Here is a 24658-nt window from a genome sequence, read left to right on the forward strand (position 1 = left end):
AGGCTCAGAATAAATCTACAGCCTAGGTACTGAACTACAAATTTCCAGCAAGCACTCACAATGATTAGAGATGAAAAGTAGATAGGATTCCCAAGATAACCACTGTCTGCAAGGTTTTACCTTGATCTGAGCAACACTGTTCTTCTCAGCCTGCCATCAATAAAGCTCATAGAGCAATGTGCAAGATGACACCAACAGAAGTGTCTTGCTCAAAACTGTGTTTATAGAATATAGCTCAAGATACCAGTAACTTACTGATCTGAACCACAGCACATCTGGACAAAGTGAATCTTGGTTATTTCCACAAGGGTTGTGTCACAATATCACTACTGCTTAACAAATCTCTACCACCTCTCTCACAATAAAATTAATTTTCCAGCCAATTTTCCTTTGAGAATAAAGAAGAGCTTCAGAAGCTCTTTTATTTGCTTTGGCAGTCTATGAAGTTACTGGCAAAATTACTCAAAACACACAGAGTATGTGCCATGGCAATTATTAGAGTGGCAAACTATGTAACAGCTAAGAATTAGCCACTGAAGTAAACAGATGTAGAAAACAACATCAGAAGCTATATGACTCAAAATGAGAGCCACCCTATGCACAAGTTTTCCTTGAATTGAACTTCTGGTCACAACAATAGTTCAAAAACAACAAACAAGCACCTCCAGTTTCTCAGGTGTCACAAACTCATCTAGGCCTGTATCTACTTCTGATTTCCTACAAAGCTGGAACCAGTCAATGCTCCACAGTGAAATGGCTCATGTGATGTTACTCCAGGATGCCAAACACTATCTGCGTGGTTTTGCATGCCTGCAACTCAGTTCAACACATCAAGCATCTTGAAGGATGGCAGCCACAGCCCCAAGGCTGTAAACTTCTTCAGTGATTCAAAAGCAAAGAGTGTGTTTGTTCTGTATGTTTAAATATTACACAGAAGTTCAATGACCTGTTTTCATTACCTAAAGCAATGGAGCATTTAAGCAGCAGTTACTGCTTACCAGCTGAAGGGATATGCAATCTTCTAGACTAGTTCAGAAGGGGGGGAAAATAATCTCTTATTTTGGTTTGAGCACTACACAGTGTGTTCCAGAGACTTTATATACCAGTGTTGCTATGAAATAAGTGGGTGCACAAGCAACCAAACAGAAATTGATGAACTTGTGTACAGCTTCTACATTAATTTTCACAGCTATGTAAACATGAAATGTTGTATACAGAGATATCTCTGTGGCTTAATTCATTACCTCCAGGACGACAGCTCCTGGTGCAGTTGGTGACACTGTATAAAGTAGCCTATCAGACACTTCCCTAAAATCAGCAGCAGCATAGTTACTGAAATTACAAAAGTTAAATGATCCTTTTTATATATTTTTAGATGTCTTTTTCTTCAACAGCTGCACAGTATCAAAGAAGCCTTTTATTTCTAACAGTATGTAAAACAATTAATGCACTTGCTGTGCTATAAAGAATTGCAGTGAAAACTACAGATTACAGCAGTACACGCAAGCTCCTACCAGCTTTCTGTTCAGTGAAATGTAATCATACAGTTCCACTGCACAGAAGGCAGTGGACTGGTGGTATGATCTCATGGGCAGTTTTAGGTAGCATCAACCAAAAATAATTGCTATTAGAATCTGCAAGTTTAATGTGAGATCACTATCATGAAGTTCTTCAGTCTTTAGAGAAAGATGAGAACTGACAAAAGGCTGTGAAGACTGTAAAGCACTGAAAGTTGAACTGACCCATTAAACCAGAAGTATATAGTATAGCATAGGAGCAAATTCAAGGCCACAGATATAATCAGATAAACAAATCTGCTTCATTTTAATTTGGATAGAAATCCAAGAACACAAACCAGTTGCTAGATGCAGTGGTATATTTCTCCAAGATTAACTAGACTTTGGATTCTTTTGACAAGGTATCCTGCTGCAGACTTAAAGTCTTCTTCATTTGGCCTGGAAAGCAGGGTTAACATCAGCCAGTCTATGCAAATATAGGGTTTCTGTGGCAGAAATTTTATATTTCATTTACCTCCATCTTCTCTTTGTGATTCCTCCACTTTGCAGTTTCTGCGATGAATTAATGCTCACTTGAAATGTGACTGCTTTTTAAAGCAGCCACGTATCACCTCTTCTATGGAAGCAAAGCAACATGGGTTTAATTCAATGCAGATTTGGCTTCTTGGCAATTTGTTGCTTTTGAATACGCAGAAAAATGAATTAGTCATGTGCAGTGCTTTGGAAGCAGAAATGCTGGTTCTAAAGCTGAGAGCCATTAATAAGCATTCACAGCATTACAAATGAATAATTGTAGGGAACTCAAATACTGGCCTGAATTTACTGTATAAATTTAAACACAATTTAGTCAACACATTTACTAGAATGAAGAACATAACAAATTCAAAGAAAAATAGACATTAGAAGAAGCATTTCTGAATTGGTGCCAGACTTTTCGTTCTAGCTTACATATTTCCATAGATCAAATGAATCCTTCGTGTTTCTCCCAAAGCCAAACTATACCTTTCACTTGAGGCATTTCAGGTTTACAGCAGTGTGACAAAAGTCTCCACTTTGTGGATTTGAACAAAATTACCCTACAAATGAGTTTTCTGTGATGCACTACAATGTTAAAAATATACGCCATGCAGAAAACAAGCTTTACTGATGAGATTTATCATCAGCATTCTAACCCAGAGTAGTTTCTATGGAATATGAATTCTTCCTACCTATTCACTCTGCTCTGTTTCAGCTGAATTGGTCTTTTAAAAACAAACAAAACCCCAAACAGACAACAACAACAAAAAAAAAACCCAACAAGACAAGCTCAAGATAATCCAATTCCAGGTGTAACAACCCACACAATCACTTGATAGTGCTGTTGGATGCAACCTAATCAAATGCTTCATAAATATCTTATCCATCCTCATGTCAATACAACATTGCTCCTAGAAAACTATTTGCTACTGCTTTCTGCCATCAGTTTTTCATGTGTCAAGCAATGGGTCTTTTGAGATCAGCTTTTTATCTAAATAATCACACTGTTAAAGTTTTTCCTTTATTATTGATTTAATATTTTCTTTCAGGCCAATTTATGTTTCTCCTCATTGTGCTTCTTCACTCTAGCTCTAGGAGAGAATCACAGAAGGCTGCCCTCACTGAGCTCCCACTTGAGCTACTCCTACCAAGTCATGCTTGTTAGAAACTTCACAACTTCTGAAGTTTTGATTGGTCCAGGTTTGCTTTGCTCATTCACAAAGCATTTCACATTCCAACCTGAGAGTGATTATTTCATTTTGAAAACAGCACTATCTCATGTAAAGTCAACAGCTAGTGGCTGAAACTTAAACGAGTTAGGTACCAATGGGTGTCTTGTAATGTACGTCTTCACGAGGACTTGCATTTTCACTCATGTCAATACATCGGTGTGCACACAAATGAATTGTGTTGAAGTAAGCAAAACAAAATCCTAACAATGACACTTTGTTGCTTACTTAAAAACTTCTTGTGAAGGGGTAGAGAGAAAGCAACTGCTTCTTTTGTGAAAATTATGGACAGTGTCTGTGCATTGACCAGCCTTCATAGCATGGGAGAGTGGTACATTCACCACTCTCTGAGAAGACAGAATGTGTTCCCAGGTCTCTCTCTGCTTCTGCTTTACTTAGAGACAAGTAACAGTTTCCCATGGAAAATACCTCCATGTTTTTTTCCCCAGCTTATAAGTCACAAAGTTCAAGCTCCTCTATTTGCTTTGAGTGCTAAAGTTCATTATGACAGTGTATTATGAAATGGATAGCACAAACAATGGGGTTGCTGCAGGGATGCTACAAGATCTGGCAATAGAGAGGAAGTGTTCTAAAGAACAATCCTGGTGACCAGCTGCCACTTCTCTTTGTCTAAGCAGCTGCAAAGGCAGTGAAATAGTGTATGTTCTGTCTCACCTCATTATTTCTGGGTTGTAAGTGGTAGGAAATGACACCACTAAGCAAACTTTCCATTTGCTATTCAAATTGTGGTAAACCAAAACATAAATACAGCAGTCAGCATTAAACAGCCTGACACTGACTGTCTTAGTGATTTCAGTTACCATGGCATCTCTCGACAGAGCACCACTCCACTGGATCTGCTGTGAAGTGGTGAATAGTGGGCTTGTCAGATTTTTACATGCACATTCTTTTAAAAAGGTATACAGAGAAAACCTTCAGAAAATAATTATTCAACAAAACACATTTCTTTGAGTTTCCTAGAATAAGCTTCTGAAACACCTGCTTAGTGTTAATGCCTCTAGCTTTAAATAAAGAAAAAGGCAAACATCACCTAAGGCATTTGAGCCTACATTTACAGGGTTACTGGGTGGTTTGGCTGTCCAATGAAGACACTACAAGTGAAACTATTCTTCAAGGTACTGAGTACATGTCATCTTCAGATCACTTACCTGAACTGCTGAGTTGAGAAGTCAAAATCAAACTTGAAAAGCTGCCAGTCACCTGAACTGACTGACTGCTAAAAAGGAAACAAGCATTAAATCATTCAAACATTCCAATATGAAAAAATAAGTTAATCCTTAACATAATGATTAATGAATAATGAAGGCTTAGAAAAATTACATCAAAACAGACATAAAAGATGAAGAATGAAAAGGTATGTTACCAGCATTTAACAGCCCTTTTAGTGGGAGACTTGCAAATCTAACCAAAAAGAGTGTGACTAATTCTAATTTCAGACATTCCTATTTTCAGCCTTTCTAAAGCTCATTTTCACTCCCACATACAGATGCTGTACATGTTTAATAATCCTTATACTTTTAGTAATTCATATCAGCAATCTCATGGAGTTACAACCAGACCAGGAATTTAAAGTCACATCTGTGCAATATGAGAATGCCACACAGCAAATTATCTCAGCCTGTGCACGGCATAGTTTGTCTGACATTAGGATACCACCAGTTACAGGTTTTGTTCAATTAATAAATTTCTAAACCTTACCTTAAATTTCTTCGGTTTTGTTTCACAAAGTTTCAGTGTTGTTTCCTGAAAAAAATGTTAATACAGGCAATGTTCTGTACATCACCACAAGGCAGTGAATCAATAGGCCCATCTAGGATTTGTGTACAGAATAACTGTCATAAGTGGCTGAATGGACACCATTAAGTATCTTTTTTACAGCAGAAAGAAATGGCTAACGAGCACATCCTGAGGCAGCCCTGTGCTCTTCTTGACAATGTATAGATCAGAGCCCTGCTGCTGGCGTGAAAAGATGTGCAAGTGTTATTACTCTGCCTTGCACAACTACATAGTGGTTGCATTTTCTGCTGTATCCAGAATGCTGGGACTGAAGCCACAAAGCAAACCAGAGGCAGAAGAACCTTGTGATATTCACTCCCATCCTCTACTGCAGTCCCAGTGAGCCCTGGGTTGGACCACTGATGAACTGGAATATCTCAGGCAGGGAGTACATGCATATACACACACTCCAGGTTAAACAAATGAGCGATGGTGCAAACTCAGCTCAGTCCTATTCTAAAGAGAAACTTCAGCTTGCTGAGGTTTCTTATGCATTCCATCTCTCACACTGATAAAAGACATGCTTTTTTGAACTTTCATGACCTGCACTAAACCTCTGCTGCTCTTCCAGCAGCAAGGTTTGTACATGGAATTTGCTTAACAGTGGCTTAGTTTAAAACCCCAAGAGGCAGAATTCTTCCCACTACCTTTTCATGTTCTTTAATAGTGGCAAAAGAATATTGGTATTTTTAAGCCAAGGATGGGGCCTGGGAAAGTATTTTAACTACAAGATCAAACATTAACATGACATAATCCTGTGGCTTTGGAACATCAACCACTTTCATCAGCTACCCAAGCAGCAAGCACATGTAGCTTAATCCTTCCCTTATACCCCAGACCTGAACTGTCAAGGTTGATCTGTTGTCAGCCTCTCACACTGGACATTTTCTAGCTGAAATACATCCTGAATGCATAGGAAACATTCTGCAGAAATCTAATCTGTATATACTGCTGGTTCAGATTTTGCAGTTATGTTTCTGAATTCATCATTTACAAAATGACAAACACTATAAAAAGGACTTACCAATGCTGCAACATAATGGAGGAATTTAGAGCAAGTCACCTGCCTTGTTCCAATGAGCTCCCTAGAAATTTTTTTCCAAAACTCAGAGTTGAATCTCTAAAACAAACAAACAACAAAAACACTATAAATGCAACCAGTCTAAGATGCGTACAATAGATGAAATATACTTCTGGGTATGATAAAATCCTCTACTTAAAATTCATAAATTACTAAACACTGGGGAAAAAAAAGTGTTTATTTCTTGTCCAAAATAACCAGTAAAAAACTCCTGAAGTGCTTAAAGTGAATGCTTAAAACTGAAAGTACACAAAACTTTCCCATTAACTTTTGCTGCAGACCATAAAAATATGGACAGGATGCTTTAACATTCAATTAGAAGTCCTGGATTCTTTCCTCCAAATTCCATTCAACCTTCAATCAGCATTCTCCTCATATCAGATATTATTGAGCTATGACCCCAGCTATTCAGAAAGCCAGAGAATCTCTAGGATGTGTATGGCCTCAAACATTCCCAAAGACATTATTGATGACTTGATGCTGACTGCTGTTAGATGCCTTAAAATCTAACTCTCACAGGCATCAGTCACTCTGAACTAATTTCAAAAGCTAGTTTGAAAATGTTTCTGGCTTTCTTCTCCTGGGGACATGGAAACACTTGATGTCTGATCTTGAACTGCCAGTTACCATGTACATATTAATTCCCTTGATCAGTCACAAATGGGACTGTGGTGGGAGAGCTGCTGAGGAGCAAGGAGGAGAGAGCTGAACAAATAGCTTAGCAAATACCCCTTAAAGCTGGCTCTGCCAAACGTAACTCATTTAAATGGTTTGTGCTTTTTCTAGTAGTGCTGCTAGCAGAAATAGCAACATTTTACAACTGGGATAATCCCAAACATCTCTGAAAATATAGGAGTACCCACAACAGACACTTGACCAATTCCTCATCCAATCTTAGCCATCGAGCACAGTGGAAGTCACATCAGCTGCTGAAAACTGATCATGAATGGTTCCATGAAATCTAAGATTTTATTACAATGCATCTGGCTAGTGTTCACAAACAGATGTGTGAGCAGGAAAAAAAAAAAGAGGATTTAGGTTATGCACATTATTTGTCCATGAAGTATGTTCTTGATATTTTGGGGGGCATTAATCAGCATTATCAGTTTTTCAACTGTTCTTTTAAACTCTGTCAATTCCATTCAAACTTGTGTTAAAAAAACATTGCTTCTGAGTTATTTTTTTTAATGTCTTCTGTACAGATGCGTTGTCTGTACAGACAGTAGCTCTGATCTCTTTATGCACTTTACTAGTCCAGGAAAAAAAAAATCTGTCCTAATAGAGAAGGTATTTTTTGTTGTCGGGTAATAAAGCACTAAAAAGCTCCAAACACTCACACACACACAAAAGAAAAAAAAATAAAACAAAAGCTTGTGAGTTCTTCTGGAGGCACTAAAGGAAGCCAATTCCCTCAAGTTCTGCCTTGTGCCTACAAAGATCTCATCAGTACTGACAGTTGCTTTTCCCGACAAAAGACTCTCCAGACAGGTAATGAAGTGTATATCAGAGGTATGAATTTCCACTCGTGCTGTCTCATCTGTCCTCAGTGGCCTTCTGTTGGTAGCAAACAACAGGGAGAGAGCCTTGGGCAGAAAAAGCAGGTTTAGAGATGAGAGAAGAGTTGCTGATAAAAATTTTGGTTTGGCATTTCATATCACTGCAGCAGTTTTTGAAGGGTCATCAGAATTCAGAGAAAAATCAGACCCAACAGAAATCAAGACTGTGCCTGTCCCTTTAAGTGTGTTTGTCCTGATAAAGGTCAGCTCCAAGAGGAATGAATAGCCTCTTGAAATGGCACCCTTGCTTGATACAGACAGTTGAACTGCTGGGAGCTAACAGCTGTCACCAAAGCCTCTGCTACAAGTCCTCGGCTGATTGTAAAAATGCCCACAGAGTACAGGCAAGCGGTTAAAGCAAAGTCATTCAGAGTTTCCATCAAAGTTAAATGTGCTCACAGTATATTGCAACCATTAAAATGACTAGGTTTTGCCAGCAGTAATTACTGAGGTGCCAAAAATCAAATGATGAATTAGTTCAATAGAAGTTCCAACGCAGAGAAGCGAAGGACAGATTCATCTTACATAGCACACGTGCTTACCCAGGACACAACGTGTTTGCACAGCCTCAGCACATTCCCCCCTGCACAAAGTTTGGTGCTATACCTGCCTGAGGCGAAGGGCACATATCCTCGCTGAAGCTTTCACAACTCTGCCCAGAGCACATTCACCTAATGAAACAGAAAGCAAAGCATCATCTCAGTACAGCATTTAGTGATTCAATGAACCAGAACTCAGGTCACATACTTGCTGATGGCTGAATCAATTAGCCCATTAGGAGGAATTAAATGAGACTAGCTTTGTGTTTACTGAATGAAAGGAAAAATTGGAATTTGGGGAGGGTGGGGGTGTGAAGAACGAATCAAATCACTACATTTACTCATTCCTCATGGCTGAATATCTTTTCAGCTAATGTACCAATATACAAAACTTTTAAACACAGGGACAAACGGAGTATCTATTTAAGGTTCAATAAGTTAGACCTCACTGTATCCTTCTGCTGAATTTCTCATGAGAAGTTGTTATCAAATTTAAAATTTCTATAAAATGTATTCCTTAAAGAGGAAGAAAAATTGTAGTGCTCTTTAAAATAAGTTTTGGTCAGCTTTAAACTGCAATTGCTCAACTTGCAAACACTTTGCCAGAAAAGATGACGACTATTATTTTCTCTCTGATTCTGAAGCATTCGTTTGCAGGCTTGATTCACACATGGGGCTTGCTGAAATCTGTCTAGATGAGGAAGGTCAAGAGGGTTTTAAAAGAGCAGATGTAGTTATTCTTCTTTTAACTGGCAGAGGCTCACTGGCAACACCAGTTACAGCTCTGCCACCTTCCTGCTCACAACTAGACATTCTGGGTAACAAATTCTGAGTTCTAAATTATCACTGCTAAGTTAAGAGGTCAGCTACAGCTCTAGAAACTAGTTCTTTCTCCCAGCATCTTCTGCACCTCCATTTTCATATCCCTGGAGATTATCCATTTTATGAGTACTACATAACCATTACATAGCACTTCTTTGCAGATCTCAATGCTCTTCACAAGAAGCAGTAAATGTATTTTCCATTTCTTTGAAATAGAATCAGAATTGACTCAAGGCTAATTAGTGGTTATTTCAGGAAAAGAATGCAGGTCCACTAAGTTGCAATCAAGATGCATTTACTGTCATAACATTTGCTAAAGCATTTCAGGCAATTGTATCTGGATTTGAGCACAGAACCTTCCTTAACACGTCGACACATACCTGCATTTCACAGGTTTTATCAAAAGGAGAAAAGAAAAGATGGGTGATTTTTCTGTATGCTCATTAACAACATATTGTTAGTTGTTTAAAATGTGGCAGTACACAAGGATGGATTAAGTAGGTATATTTCCACCTCTTAAAAATCCCAGCCTCTTCTAAAGGATGTCCTACTCTTACATCAGTACTCTATTCAGAAAGAGGTCAAGGAGGAGTCACATCGAGACATAAAACCATTTAAAAAGAGTTTTATAGAAGTGCAAAGTAAAATCATTGCTTCAAATGTGGGTCTCCAAGAAACAGTTTGAGATATCTTCTTTCCATACACAATTAAAGGTAGAATATTTGCTTTTGGAACATCTTTAATTATAAAAAGATATGTATGGATTTGTGAAAACACCATTTGCATTTTAATAATCAATTGTTAGATATTGGAACAAAACATTCAGGATGCTAAACGTGACAGAGAAATAGAAATGCTGTTTATCATATGCACATCCTAAGACTGGTGATATCTGGGTGGTTTAGTGAACTTTTGATAACACAATTTAGCAAATTGTTGAGTATTCCTTTGACAGAAGCCTTAAGCAAATGCTGTTTTTTTCAGATTGCATAAAACCACACTTTTGCGTTAGGAATCTGAATATGCTCACACATACCTGTAAAAACACACCCCTGTTTCTTAAAGGAGCTAATAAATTCTCCACCAGCTGTGAGTTTGGTCCACAAATATTTAGCAGGCACAACAGGACAGGATTATAGCTGACCATTACAACATCACATCTCCTTTCTATAATGCCAGCAAAACAATCAACCACTGTTTCTGTGGACTTAGCTTTTTATTTATGTAATAGAATTTTTAAAACTCCAAACAAACAACAACAAAAAAAGTCACAAACCCCAACCAAACAAAATACACCAAACCAACTCCCCCCTCAACATAGCACAACAAATGTAATTGATTTTGTAAGATGTGACTGCCAAGAAAAATGGCTTTCATCACACTTCATAATAAATTTATCTAAAAAGTCATTTGTTTAAAGTATTGCCTCAGAAAGCTCCCTTGAGACATGCCATTTTGATGGCACTCTTTTCATTATTCAAATATAATGAAGTGATTCTGCATGGTTATGTTGGACTATAAATCACTGCTGTTAGGAAAAAAAAGACATGTTCAGCATGTTAACAGACCAAAGATCAGATTTTGAAGAGCATTTTACTATTGCACATGCACTTTATCTCTTGCACATACATAGCAGACAGCAACTCATACTACTTTCCCAAATTCCATCACTATTAAATTTAGGAGCTGACAAGGGAGGGAGGCTTTAAACAAGGACTTATCTTTTGCAGTTTGTTTCTGTTTAGAACCTCCCTGCAGCCTCACACATTCACAGCAGTAGTATTTATTCCAACCCACTTCCAGTTAACAAAAAGTTAAACAAATATCAAAGGCTACCATGAAATCAGCACCTTAAGAAAAAAAAAAAAAAAAAGAAGAAAACAGATAAATCATCCAGTATGAAAACTCACCTTTAGAAAAGGGTGAGCAAAGTGTAAAAGGACTTGCCTTTTAACAGAAAGAAAAAAAAATCCCAGCAGGTTGGGAAAGTAATTAATACCCAGACTTATAACTAAGGAAGTGTCAAACATTTTTCTAAGGTTGAAAACTAAAACCCAGTGGTAATCTGTTTCACACAGTGGATTATCCAGAGAGAAAAATCTTTCCAGAATTATAGGATAATTGTTTTAATTTATTCCTGGTCATGCCTCAGAATTTTGGAGTTCTCAGTTCTGTAAGAAATGCTTAACTGAAAATGAGCAGGATGCTCATTGTCAGCACCATACAGATCATAAGAACAACAAATTACTTCAAACGGGTAAGAAACTAAAATTATAACCTACTGTTATCAGTGTAAGCTAGCAGTGATTTAACTTCCAAGCAGAAAGGGTACATGCCTTCATTTGGCCCACTGCATGGTTTTCTTGCCTATTCCTCTTTCCTCTGAATTTGTTTCTGAAGAGTGGTGTGGATTACTGAACAGTCTGGCTAAGCCCCCATCGACCTCAAGAAAGTTCAGGTTTGCACTTTAACCTTGAAGCCTGTTACCTCATGTGAATGATGACATTTTTAGGGAGATCAGAGCAGCATTTAAAGTTGTATCAACAAGTAGCATCAGTGGTATACGACCAAATCATACTAAGTATGACAACATGAGTAAGGCACTGATGCTGTGTACTTCAATTCTGCATGGAGAAGTCAGAAAAGACAAAAAGAAAGTTTCAAAGACTGAGTTTGAGTTAATAATGGCATTTTATAATCAGTTATGCAGTTTTGCCTTCCTGTACCTTTGTTGCCTTTCGTCAGTGTTGCATTATGGGTAAGAGCCTGATGTTTGCCTGTCTCAGAGCCCAGGACTCTTACTAGAACTATTTTGCAGAATTAATGTTTAATTTTCCTTCAAATATCCATGCAAGGACTTGCTCTGACACAAGTTCAGAAAGTTAAAACAAGCAAATTCATTAAAGGAACAGATAAAACAGATTTGGGATTGCTAGTGATAAATGCACCAACTGCCATATGATCTCAGGTTAATAAATCCTGGGTAACATCTAACAAAGTCATAGACACAAACCTTTGTGATAGCTCCAACATAAAATAGAAATGCAGCAGAAGTTAAGCCATATTTTGAAGCTGGAATTCTTGCCAAGAATGTGTCCCTGTCATAAGAGGAGGAAAATGAGCACAGTCTGTTGCTCATCCTTGACCATGCTGATATGAGTGCTCCTCCACACACCTGTTGCTCAGGTTGTCCCTGCGTTCTAGGTGATAATTATCATGATTTGTGACTGAGAGGAGATCTGATAAATGTATACATTTACATGAGGGCTGGGTGTCAAGAAGCAGGGGACAGCCTCTTCCTACTTGTTCCCTGTGATAGGACAAGGAGCAATGGACGTAAACTACAGCATGGGAAGTTTCACCTCAACATGAGGAAGAACTTCTTTACCGTGTCACAGAGCACTGGAACAGGCTTCCCAGAGAGGTTGTGAAGTCTCCTTCTCTGAAGACTTTTAAGACCTGTCTGGATGTATTCCTGTGTGATCTGCAATAGATTACGTGGTCCTGCTGTGGCAGACAGGTTGAACTCGATCTCCAGAGGTCCCTTCCAACCTCTAACACCCTGTGACTTGCTCTTGAAAACAAAGGGGTGGTAATCCTGTATCTCAGGATTATAGATTTCTAAAATAGACTCCTAGCAACATGCATCTCCAGTGCTACTTTGGCAGAGTTTAGTAATCCGAATCCTCGAGGATGACCTTTCAGGCTCATCTTAATGGCTGCAAGTCAGCCAGGGAAGAGCACTGCACAGAAAGTCTAAAGGTCTGGGTATACCTAGGAAGGTCCACCCTTCTCTGTTATTCACCTCCAAGTGCCATCTATGAATCAGCACTTGGGATGCTGCTGTCAGACATTTGACAGTAATCACGATTAAAGCCAGGGATGGTAAGCATGCTTTGCCCAAACAGCAGAATTAATTTCCCTTCCCTCTTCAGCTGACAAAGTGAGGACACACAGGTATCAGAGGATAGCAGTCTGACCTGTTGGTTTGTACTGGAGATATTCCAGATCCTGGATTATCCATTCCTCTGAGGAAGCAGGACCGCCATGCCAGTAGGCATGTACTTGCTGTGCACTGTGTTCAGTCTGACTTCAGATGTTGTTACTCACTTGTAGTACAGCACATGGGATCACATTCAAATCCACCACAAAGAAAAGAAATCCTGGTACTCTGTTCTGTCACAGAAACAAGGTTAGTTACAAAGCTGCCTAATGCCATCTATCTATTCATATCTACCACTTCATTATGTTCAGTTTTATCCTTGCACTTAATATTCTCTGATATACTGAACTGCAGACTTTAAGCCTTAAATGTTATTTACAAAATCTTCTTCATCTTACAGGGTATTGTGATGGCAATTAAAAAAAGAAGCAAGTGTGAAGGGCAATGTGGCACACATCTTCTGCAAAAGCTGGCTGCAACGTATTAATTTAGGCAAGCTTGTTCTTGCAGTAATCAGTCAAATTTATTCATGCTCTAAAACATTAGTTATTAACCACATAGGCTACATACTTAACCAAGTTAAGATTGTTATCTAATGGAAATAATCAAATGGGGCTTTCAGGGGCTTTATGTTTCACAGAAGTGAAATTCAACAAGTTTCAGAAGAGCTTTTTATGGCTTTGAGGAACTAACCACTAAAATACTACTCAATAAAAATTCTACTTACACAAAAATATACACTGAGAAAGAAGAGTGTAAGTATTTTTCTGGATAGCTGAAGTCTTATTGTTCATGAGCTGAGAAAAATGTTTCTAAAATCCAATGCTTTAAACAGTGTTTCCATGCTGGTAGCACTATTTGCTGCGGAATGGCTGAGAAGTTCTTCAGCAAAGCACTGGCAAAAAGTAAGACATTTCCAGGATCTTATAATGAAGGCAAAATTAGAAAGTGTTCCAAGCCCTGGTTTACTCTTGGGGATGAAAGGAAAACAAACACACACAAACCAAGGAAATAAAACTAAAACAAAGAAACAGAAAATCCAAACACCTCTCCCATCCCCCACACAAATTATATTGAGCTCTAAGTTTTCAGGCATCAATGTTCAATAGAAAACTTCAAGCAACACAAGACACAATAATAATGCAGAGGCTATAAACTCAGTGGAAAATATTGCTACATGTCAGGCTCCCCAACATGAAAATTGTTGGTCGTTTCAATTTATTATTTTGTTTCTTTTTAGAAAGAACTTGTCAGGGCTCCCAAAAATACTTTCTCTGTGTCTTATCTATCACCAGTTATAATGATGCCACTGTTTGGCTGCTGTGTGCCAGTAGATAGACTCATGAACCCAAAAACTGCCTCTTGAGTTCAAATACTTTTCCTGTTTGCAAGTTTGGGTGTGCTTACAATATTGGGAGGATCATTTTCAAAGCTTAGTCATATAGAAATAGAAGTCTCTGGGGGGAAATGAAGGTTTGAAGGGTTGAAGGGGGGGGGAAGCAATTATCCTGTTTAAATATGGCAGGTTTGTGCAGATCTCTGAACTGTTGTTTTTTGATAAATGAAATGTGTTTCCTAATGCAAAACTTTAAACCCTTTGTAGTTCTCTTTTCTTGATGAAGTTTTTCGGTGTTAGTGGAGTCAAGAGAGTATAAAAAGTAGCCAGGATGCTGAGCAGTACCTTAATAGTTCTGGAAAGAGATACACATACTAATGCATAAAACAGTTCTTGCCTTTCACATTGAAATCCTTTAGCTGACATCCTGAAAAGCAGCCACACTTAAAAAAAACTCACATATAATTTACTACAAAGTCTGGGTTAAGAAGATGAGGATAACTGCATTAATTTAGGACAAGAAACGTTGACATTGAGATACAAGGGTCTTTCACTTAACTTGTCATACCAAATGGCTTTCAAATTAAAAGAAACCCAAACCCACATACTAGGGACAGACCCAGGCTAAGGCCTAGATATGAAGATGGTACTCTTGATATTAGAAATATAAATTACAAAGTTTTATGCAAGGAAACCTTTTACCAAACTTCTGATGGACTAAGCAATGATACAAAAACCCCTGCTAATATACAACCAGCTAATTGTGTCTCATCTGCGGTAAATAATTTCCATGATAGTCAATACAGAAGTGGCCTACAGATGTTTTTCTTGCCAAATCTCTAAATAAGATGTATCAGTCTTTAACAGTATTTGGACATGAATCTGCCATTAGTAGATGCCCAGGAAAAACTGAGCCAGCACTCCTCTGGGACAGCAGAAATTGATGTCTCACTTTGCCCTTGCTGGCCACACAAAATGTGTTTCTCAAACAAAACACGTGAAGCTATTCTAGTCACTTTTGGTTAAGGATAAATAAGACAGCTCATTTTCTGGCCATATTCCAGCGTTTATCTTGGCCTTCCTAAGTCAAAACCTAGAAGTTTTGATTCATTCTGACACTTCGTTGTTTTTGCTGACCAGTCTTGTTTTCTTCTGTATATTCCTCTGCACACCAGCCTGCTTTTCACTACAGGAGTAGCTACTTGTCAGTGGCAGGTGACTCAAGATCTAAGGCAAGTCTCAAGTTCGTAAAGTATTTTGTTATCTCAACAACAGAGGTTAGAGACACAGAAAGCAGCATTTTGTAGTCTTCATGTTCATTGGAAAAAAAATACTGAAAGGTTATTACAAAGATGGGACCACACTCAACTTGCATTGTAGGTACATTCGTATCCATTAACACCCCTTGGAGTTTATTGCTGGTTTGATTGTACCCTTCCCTTAGTTACTTTGTACATTTTCAAAATTCTAGAGACTGTAGCTTTGCCAGTCACTCTTTACAACCATAAATAACTCTTTACAACAACATAGACTGCGATTTGGAGTTTACAGCTGAAAGATCAAAAAAAGAAAAATTACCTCTTTCATATTTTACAAGTTGTTTACACAAAAGAAATCAGCAGTTAAACAGTGAAATCCATAAAACTACTGCAAAACAAACAGCTGTTACAAAGTATCTTGGGGTTTCTGTGTGCAAATAAAACCAATATGAAACACGAATGACTAAGGACCTAAATGCATGGGTGAGGCTTACTAATAGAGTTAATCAGTAATGCTTTGCCACTGTAACTCCCTGCCTTTGCCTCCTTACTCAAGATTGTCCCCTTTAGTTAGATCATACACCATGGAAACAAAAGAAAGGCCTCATTCCTGTAATTCTATAAGTAGCATTCACATAAGATTTAACATTGCCATAAATCACATTAAATGGTGTTTTTAACAGACAGCTTAGCCATATTGAAGACTTGTGCTTCTGCCAAAATTGCGTTCCTTGCAAGTCAGTATTTTTGTTTACAGATTTTCTCAAAATGCTCTTGAAGTTGCTTTGACTTCAGAAGAATATAATTTCTTCCTGTTCACATAACAAGCTGCAGTTTTTCTCTGCTTCAACCTAACACTCATTAAACTGAGCATTAATTCCAGCAACACTCCTTCCGATTCTAAAATCATCCACAAGAACTTTTCAGACTTCAGTGATCTTGTCTTCAGTAGGGATTGCATAACCTTCAGTCTACAAACCAATTAACAGTGCTTTTCAGGAGTGGACTCCTGCTCAGGTTGTCAGCTGGGACAAAGTATCTCTGGTGCTTAGAGACTTCAGAGGAGTATTGCAAAAGCCACAAAACACAACGTTACAATAGAAAAAAGTAACACGGGTTGCAAGAAAGGACCTGCCCCTTACCATCTTCACTTGTAACACGAGTCTTACACATCAAATAACACTGTAAGGAACACACAAACTTCTACCCTTAGGTATTGAATAAGGGCTAGACAGGAAAATTTCTTAGCCAATTTTATACAATAAGCTACTCAAGTACTTCCTCTTGGAGATTTACCAAAACATTGACTAAGAGTTACATATTTTCCTATTACGTTACCCCTATTTTTCTTTTTTAACAGAAAGCCACTTCCAGCCAGCCAGCATAACTGAGTTTATGGTCCCTTCACTCAGATATGTCCCCCCATCCCTCTGTAGGAGGGCTTACATGAAAGCATGCACCCAAGCAAGCAGCAGTTCTTTCTCTAATACAGTGTCTCCAGAGTTGCAACTGGAAAAAATAAAGGAAACCATTCCTAAGCAACTCCTAATGCTTCCTTCTTACTTTTCCTAAAGTATTTTATAAATTAAATAAATAGGAGTATTAGCCCATGCAGCTCAACAGAAGGACTTTATTGCAACCCACCCAAAATTCTGCATTTTCCCAGATGTGGCAAAGTACTCTTATACCAGCTTAAAAAAAGACCCCAGTCCTCAAGTAAAAAAAGTTAACTCCCTCCTCTTCTTATCAGGCAGAAAGTAACACAGCTACCAACCACAGAACACGAAGCCAAATCAGTTGCAACCCCTGCTGGTAGTGAAATATTTCCCACTTGGCAAATAATTGATTCTGAAGCAAAGATACACACAAGTCACACATTAAAAATGAAAAAGCCATTTCTTATCTGTATAGAATATACCTTAGTCCTGTAGCAGCTGGAATGCAACCTAAGTTTATTAACAGAGAATAGCCCCTTGAGACACAAACCCACTGAATTGATTGCTGAGTACTGTCAGAAATATTATGAGATACAATCCAGACACTAAATCTCCACCATTAAGAGATCTTATTTAATTATTTCCTTGAATGGGGCATTTCTTGACATAGTGGGCAGAGGAATTCACTGCTGTCAAGAAGGCAACATAATTAATTGTGCAGCAAAGAACATGCCCTTTCCATTATGTGTTCATCATTGTGCACTTGAGATGCTGTATTACAACCTACTTGTATTTCTCTTTTGGTTTCTCAATTGTTCTTCAGGTTTCTCTTCTCTTTCCTTCCCTTTCTTTGGAACGTGAGAGCTATGGAGATGACCATCTTCATATAAAATTGCTTCTGCACTAGACTTAGATGATTAAAAAAGCCAAGAGCCTTTTAGGTCAGAAAGGTTATTTGTTATCTCAATTTTCCAGAGAGTTTCACTATCATCTGTAGTGTTAGCACAACCAAGTTGGGCTGAAGTGAAGATCAGAGAGCCAGCCATGTAAAGTTGCACAAATTTGATAAGTGTAGCAAAGGCACACACCTTACATCACAATCTTTGGCCTTAATGCACTTATTCCAAGGTCAGCCTTCAGCCGCAAGAGTTCCATCCATCAAAACTAACAGGTTGCAGATTGAATCAACTGATAAGAGGCCAGAGTGCAAGACACAGAGTAATAGCTCTCCCACATGAAGGTTATAGCTTTTGACTTTGACTGCAAAGCAGGCCAAATCTAATATTCACATGTGAGCAGTAAGAATCATTGAGCAGGCTTCAGCATAAGAAACATAAAAGACTATAAGTTTACCTAGGAGGTCCTCTTATTTCCTCACACATGGTCACTGTGGTAGTAGACACATTTCTCAGTAAGTTTGCCTCACCCATCAATTACTCAGAATAGTTTGAGTGCAAAAAGCTTTGCAGCAAAATTTGGAATCTTCCAGACCTGCAAGGATTTTTAGAAAATATTGTGCTTAATTGTGGTTGTTTTGGTTTCTCCCCCGCTCCAGACATGGGGTCACAGAATAGAACTGCACAAAACTAGGCATAAGGATGCAAGTGAAGTAAGTGTTCTTCCTTTGCAGGTAAGAGTACCATCGGTGTAATACAATGAGAAGGTGAGTCCAAATTGTGCATTAAACTTTAGAAAACAGAAGCAGACTGCTGACAACAGAAAACAGCACTTCAGATTAAATTCTCATGTCCAGCAGCTACTTATGATAAGAAAAAGCCCTAAGAAATTCTGCCCTGGTATAACTTGTCTGACCATAATGCAAACCTAGCACCTGTTTTTCAGCTTTCTCCTAATCTAGAGTGGTTTGTCTCACCGGTGGGAAGTATATACACAGACATCAAACAGCATTAGCTTAGCTTCTCTCCTGATTACAGCCTGTCAGTATTTGTGAGGAGTAGGATGCAATAGTGTTAAGCTCAGCTGTTTTGCCCAACACTTAAAATCAGTGTCAAAGTATAATGTGACCGGTGAGCGCAGCTCTCACTTTTGCTAATACTGTACTTTCAGTGCCTAAGGATAAAACCATAAATAAGGAAGTCAGTGCAAAGCATCCCTTATAAGATCAGTTTGAAGGCATGCATGTAGACTTACTGAGGAACAACTTGAATAACACAAGTTAAAGTTTGGTTTCAATGGACAACACTTAAGGAAACCAGCAAAGCCTCCAAAATTCATGCCTTCAGTTCGCCAGGCAGCTCTATCCTGGGCAGCAGCTTTCAGTTCATACCACAGAGCTATTGCTAGCAACAGGCTAACCATGCCTCATCCAAAAAACTGTGCCATGGTATGTGAATTTAGAGCTAGTGAGTGCCATAAACAAAAAGCCAACAGCATGTAACAGTTGGGAGACAGAAAGCAGGAATATTTTTTAAAAACAGAAAAAAACAAATTTAATTATTCTGTAATCTTCTCTGCTTCCTGGTATTTATGATCTGATACAGGGCTTTTTTTGATCCAGTGAGTTATGCTCTTTTTGATGAGGAAAATATATGAACTGTCATTTGTCACACTGCTTTCAGGAGCAGAAATTACGGTAAAGTATACATTTAAAATTGTGATTCATTGTATGAGCAAACAACAGAAAAGTGTATTTTGTCTGGAAGCCTTTTCAGAACATGTATTTTAACCAGTAGCTAGGGAAACTACAATAAAGAAAGCAAATTCATGATAAAGAATCTTGTGCTTAAGTATGAGATATTTTCACATTTTCCTGAGAGAGAAAATTAAGTCTCTGAAAGACGCAGGCACAAATTCATCACCTGCTGGTTGGCTTTGTTGTGTCACAGCATTTTCTGATTTCCTTCCCTAGATCAGTTGTAATAAACAGCTATTATCATAAGCAAAGTCATGTTTGTGAAGGTTTAGCATTGTGGATGATCAGCTTTTTAGGCAAAAGTCATCTTTATACTAGTGAGGCCAAGTGCACAGTGGGCTGGGATGGTTATTTATCTCCAGACAGTTTTGAAGGCTTAGTGCTACACCCTACAACCAACAAAGTGTTCTAATAAGTAAGAAACACTGCAGAAAATCTGAAGAAATCAACAGCTCTGCTCCCAAACATTTGTTATGACTCGATTGCCTTGATAACAATCACAATTTCCACAGCAATTTCTATTCTCGTTTCTGTAGCCTTTTTCCTGTCACAAATGGAGTCCCTCTGCAAGTCACAGGATCACAGGATGTCAGGGGTTGGAAGGGACCCAAAGAGATCATCGAGTCCAACCCCCATTGTCTCTGCAGTTCAATGTAAATGCTCTGATATTTTGTTCCTGAAATAGCAAGTGTAACTCAGCAATGGGACAACTGCCACCTAGAAGTGAATTCGGGCAAAGGACAACAAGCATTCCTAAGATCTTCCCTTTTTATCTCATTGCATTGACCTTTGGACTTTGCACTTCAGGGACAGAAAGGTTTTAATACTATTGGGCAAAGAGAAAAAGCAGCAGCTATTTTGAGACGCCATACAAATTCACTGAACGGCTACTTAACACACAGTAACAACTATCTTTGGCTTTTCTAGAGACCACATAAAGTGGAAAACTATGTGAAGTTTAACTTTGCATAAATTGTCATTGTTGCTGAAGCAAGGCTCAGGAAGATGCCACATCTCTGAGTAGCTATTAAAAGACCTCTACAAGAAAAGGGTCTTCCTTTTCACAGCCTACTATTCATCTCTAACTTCAAGGAGTGAAGTTATTGGTGAATTTGTAAGCGTTGCTTCATCTTTACAATTAACAAAGTTGGTAAGTCTACTTATCAGACGTTAAGGTCTTGTAAAATCTCTTATTGGTGCCTACCCATCCTTAAAAACTGCTGCCTGATAGAGGCAATCTGGAAAGCCTTGCGCATCTTTTATTTCATAATGAAACAGTGGAGCTGCTTACAGTCATTAAGATCAAGCATCAACAAGTAATAAGTAGACACCTTAAGAACTGCAAGTGTTTCACAGTTGACCATCTTTAAAAAGCACTACCTGAAGTTACTGTTGGGCTCTGCTTCAGGTGTATTTCAGAAGAGTTTGACAATTCATAAAACACAGGCATGAGTTACCCAGAGAAGTCTCTCCAGCTTGAGGTGCAGTTGTAGCCTCTCCTGCCCTAGGCTGTAGTCTCATAAAGACATTCTGGCAAACATCTGGAGAGATACACTGTGATACTAAATGCAGGCTTGACCTACTTGAAATTAATAGCTGTAGTTAAGTACAAGTCCAAATGAGTTGAACTGCTGCCACTAGATTGAGCTCAGGGTTGTTAAGGATTTAGTTTATACTGTAAGTAAAAACATTGTTTTGAAAGGAAGACAAATAGCAAGCAATATATTGCACTAGAACAGCCACACACAAAATCTGCAATAAACATACCATATTTTTTGACCAAATTCAGGAATAATTGACACAGAGGTTACTTACATCTTTTCATGGCTACCTTACATGCCATTACAACCCCTTTTTTTCTGTACCAGCAGAGTTTAAATTCAAAATGTCAACATTATTTCACTAGCTGAATGGAAGGGACTGTGGAGAAAATAGCAAAAAATCAAAATGTTCTGCTCCCTTTTAAAACCCATATTTATTAATTAGTGATAAGCATCAGCGAGTTGGAAGTGGGTGGAATAATGACATGAGTAGCCACAAAAGTGGGTCAGTACCACAAATAGAAAATGCCAGACATATGATAACCTAAGTCTCCATTTGCTTTGTAATTTAAGCAGTCTGAAGTATAAACAAATAAATTTACTTTTAAAAAGAGAAACCTCTCCATACACAAAGTCTCTCTGAAGTGTTCAGAGAAGACAGATTTATTATAGACAGTTATATATTAACTGATTAGTCCTTCACATGGCAGTAAACCTATCCTTGTTGGCTCACTGTTTCAAGGTAAGAGAGTCTTGTCTCCCTTTATGACATAAATGACACAAAGGAGTCACTTAAACTGATGGAGATTTGGCTTGTTATTGCAGAAGTAATCTAAGACACTTCATGCAACCCTCCTAGTCTTATCATGCATTCTGCTCCCATCGCAGAACGGCAGCAGCAGCTAAGCAGAGCACAGAAATAGGCCAGCAAAAGAAGAAAGTGAAGCACCATGCCCTGGATAAGCATCCATATCACAAGCCCAAAATAAACCTAGAGACAGAAAAGTCTTGGGGGAACATGAAAGCTACAATCTATGAATAAAGCAACTCCTCCTATGGTCAGAGAACAAAGGATTTACACATGATCCCCCTGTTTGAGGAAGGCAATAGCTGTGATTTTGGAGGTTGGATCATTTGTTTCATCTGGGCTTTACACTGATCTGCAAAGATTTGCCCTGGCAGGTATCACACAACAATCTTATTGGGACATGAGAAGTCCCACAATGGGTGGCTCAAAACATTTACCAAGTTAATTATTTCCTGAATTTTGTTATTTAAAACATCCCTTATTGGCTGCAAAAAGCATATGGGACTCTGCTATAATGAAGCTATTAAACATTTTTATCTGTTTAATTTTGGATCAGCACATCATCTGGAGCAATCACTCCTCACATTTCATTTTAATTGGGTTATCTGGAACAGAAGGGTTGAGAAAGCCTCACATGTTCCATTTTTAAGCAGTATGTTCAACTGGCTTATGAAAGGTTAAAATCAGGAATAAGAAAATAGCTTTATTCCCCCAGGAGTAATGTCAATTGATCAGTTTAAACACAGATGTTTTAAACTCCACGTCTAATAAAGAGTATGCCAAGTCTCCAGAGATCTGCACAAATAGGGAAATTCCTTCTTTTCAAAGTCGAGTCTCATTATTACGTCTTCTACTACACAAATATCTGACAAAGAAATTACAAAAGCCAAAGTAGTGGGAGGTCTGCTTGGGTGACAACACAGATACATCTCCACTTGATGATAGTACATGATTTGTTACTGATAAAGAGCACTCAATCTCAAAATGCAAATGTTTACATAGTCAGACAATCAACTGATCAGTTCCATGTAGACTGAAAGATTAATAGCTGCATAGTCTTAACCAGGCTTCTCAGTGCCTCCCGGGAAATAAAGACTCATTGCAGTGCTCAGCTCCCAAACATTACTCAAAAGAAATAGACCAGATGCCTTTAAAAAAAACAACACTACTAAGATTAAAAGCTGCCTTTTCCCTTTAAGAGATTATCACAACAGTCCAAATTGCTATATAACATAGAGCAAATACACATGTGAATAAATCACACTCAAAGAATTTACATGCTGAATTTCCTTGAACTAGCCCTTAGTTTAAGCTTGAGCAGCGCTGCAGGGCTGCATGTTAACAACCTGAACTACCACAGTAGCACAGTGCTTAGAGATTGGTTCTGGATAAGTAATCACAGTGCACTGGCAGTTTGTGATACATCCCACTCCCTGACTGCCTACTTTCTCTTTTCTACTCATCTTTCCTACTTCATTTTCAGATGATTGCCTTTATCAGTAAGGAAAGAATTTTCTGGATGTGAAACAAAATAGCATGTCTTAAATATTCACACTGAAAAAATAGTGAACTTGGGATTTGTTCTTAAGAGAACTGGTGACTATACTTCAAGTACTTCCCAATCTTACGAAAGAATTCCTAAACAGGGTTGACATTTGATGATGTTTTACAGTGACATCCTTAGAGAATCTGAGATGCTGCCTAGTGATCCCCACAAAAAGACTCTTACTCTGCTGTACCACAGGATCCTGTCTGTACAGGTAAGAAGAAAAGGAAAAGTTAAATGAAATTTGATGTTACACCCTGACTTACCACAGATGCAAACAGATAGACCAGCACTGTAACAGCATTTTTAGTAAATATCTAAAGCTGACAGCAAACAGGTAATAGCTTTCCGGTTTTGTATTTTATCCACATTCTTCAAGGGTTTGATGCTAGAGAGGCTTAAAAGAATAAATACCATCAGTGAGCAATATCAGGTTCCAACTCATAATCATGTAGTTCACACAAGGTGACAGCCAGGACACAGCACTTGGAGCAATTGCAGTTAGGGACAAAGCTATTCTGAATATCAGTGTAGCCAACTCCTAATCTTGACATGGTCAGCTCTGAACATTGGATCTTCAATGTAATTCCAAGCTATGTTGTCAAGCGTGAACAAGGCCATATTGGCAGTCCTCACTAGTTTCATCACATCGTGAAGACCTCCATTTGCCCTATAATTTGAACGTGGCAAACACATCTCAGGTATTTGTCATTTAACTGTAGGTTATGCTCCTCTAAGATTGAATCTCATAAACTCCTTGGAAGGCAGAGGATGTGCCACCACTCAAGAGCACAAGCCTACTGGTGCAACTCTGGACACACCAAAAGAAACATGCTTCTCAGCACAGTGCTGGCAGCCTGCATTCCCTTGGCTGTTGCCAGTGTTTCTTATCAAGTTTTATGGGTGAAAATAGGAATTTTCTGGGGATAGAGAGGAGCTTCAGCTACAAAGGTCATAACATGAAGGACTAAAATGCACAGGTCTGAGACAACAGTTTGCACATCTGTGGCTTACTGTATCCCACACTGTTTTGCAATAAAGCACCTATAATTCCACCATCTTCTCACTGTTAATTTGAG

General features: G+C 38.4%; 2 long non-coding RNA genes across 3 annotated transcripts; both read right to left on the reverse strand.

Moving 5' to 3' along the window:
* Window positions 1-1402: 1402 nt before the first annotated feature.
* LOC135182429 (uncharacterized) lies at window positions 1403-4505 on the reverse strand. Of its 2 annotated transcripts, XR_010305201.1 has the most exons (3): window positions 4432-4505; window positions 2032-2133; window positions 1403-1955 (listed from the first exon to the last, which is right to left on the reverse strand). It is a non-coding gene; the product is annotated as an uncharacterized LOC135182429 (long non-coding RNA). The 2 variants fall into 2 exon arrangements; XR_010305200.1 differs by having other exon boundaries at window positions 1403-2133.
* A 476-nt stretch (window positions 4506-4981) lies between these two features.
* LOC135182218 (uncharacterized) lies at window positions 4982-13227 on the reverse strand. Its single transcript, XR_010305105.1, has 3 exons — window positions 13038-13227; window positions 6084-6179; window positions 4982-5026 (listed from the first exon to the last, which is right to left on the reverse strand). It is a non-coding gene; the product is annotated as an uncharacterized LOC135182218 (long non-coding RNA).
* Between the last annotated feature and the right edge of the window lie 11431 nt (window positions 13228-24658).

This window comes from Pogoniulus pusillus, chromosome 16 (genome assembly GCF_015220805.1).
Source record: "Pogoniulus pusillus isolate bPogPus1 chromosome 16, bPogPus1.pri, whole genome shotgun sequence".
Classification (NCBI taxonomy): domain Eukaryota; kingdom Metazoa; phylum Chordata; class Aves; order Piciformes; family Lybiidae; genus Pogoniulus; species Pogoniulus pusillus.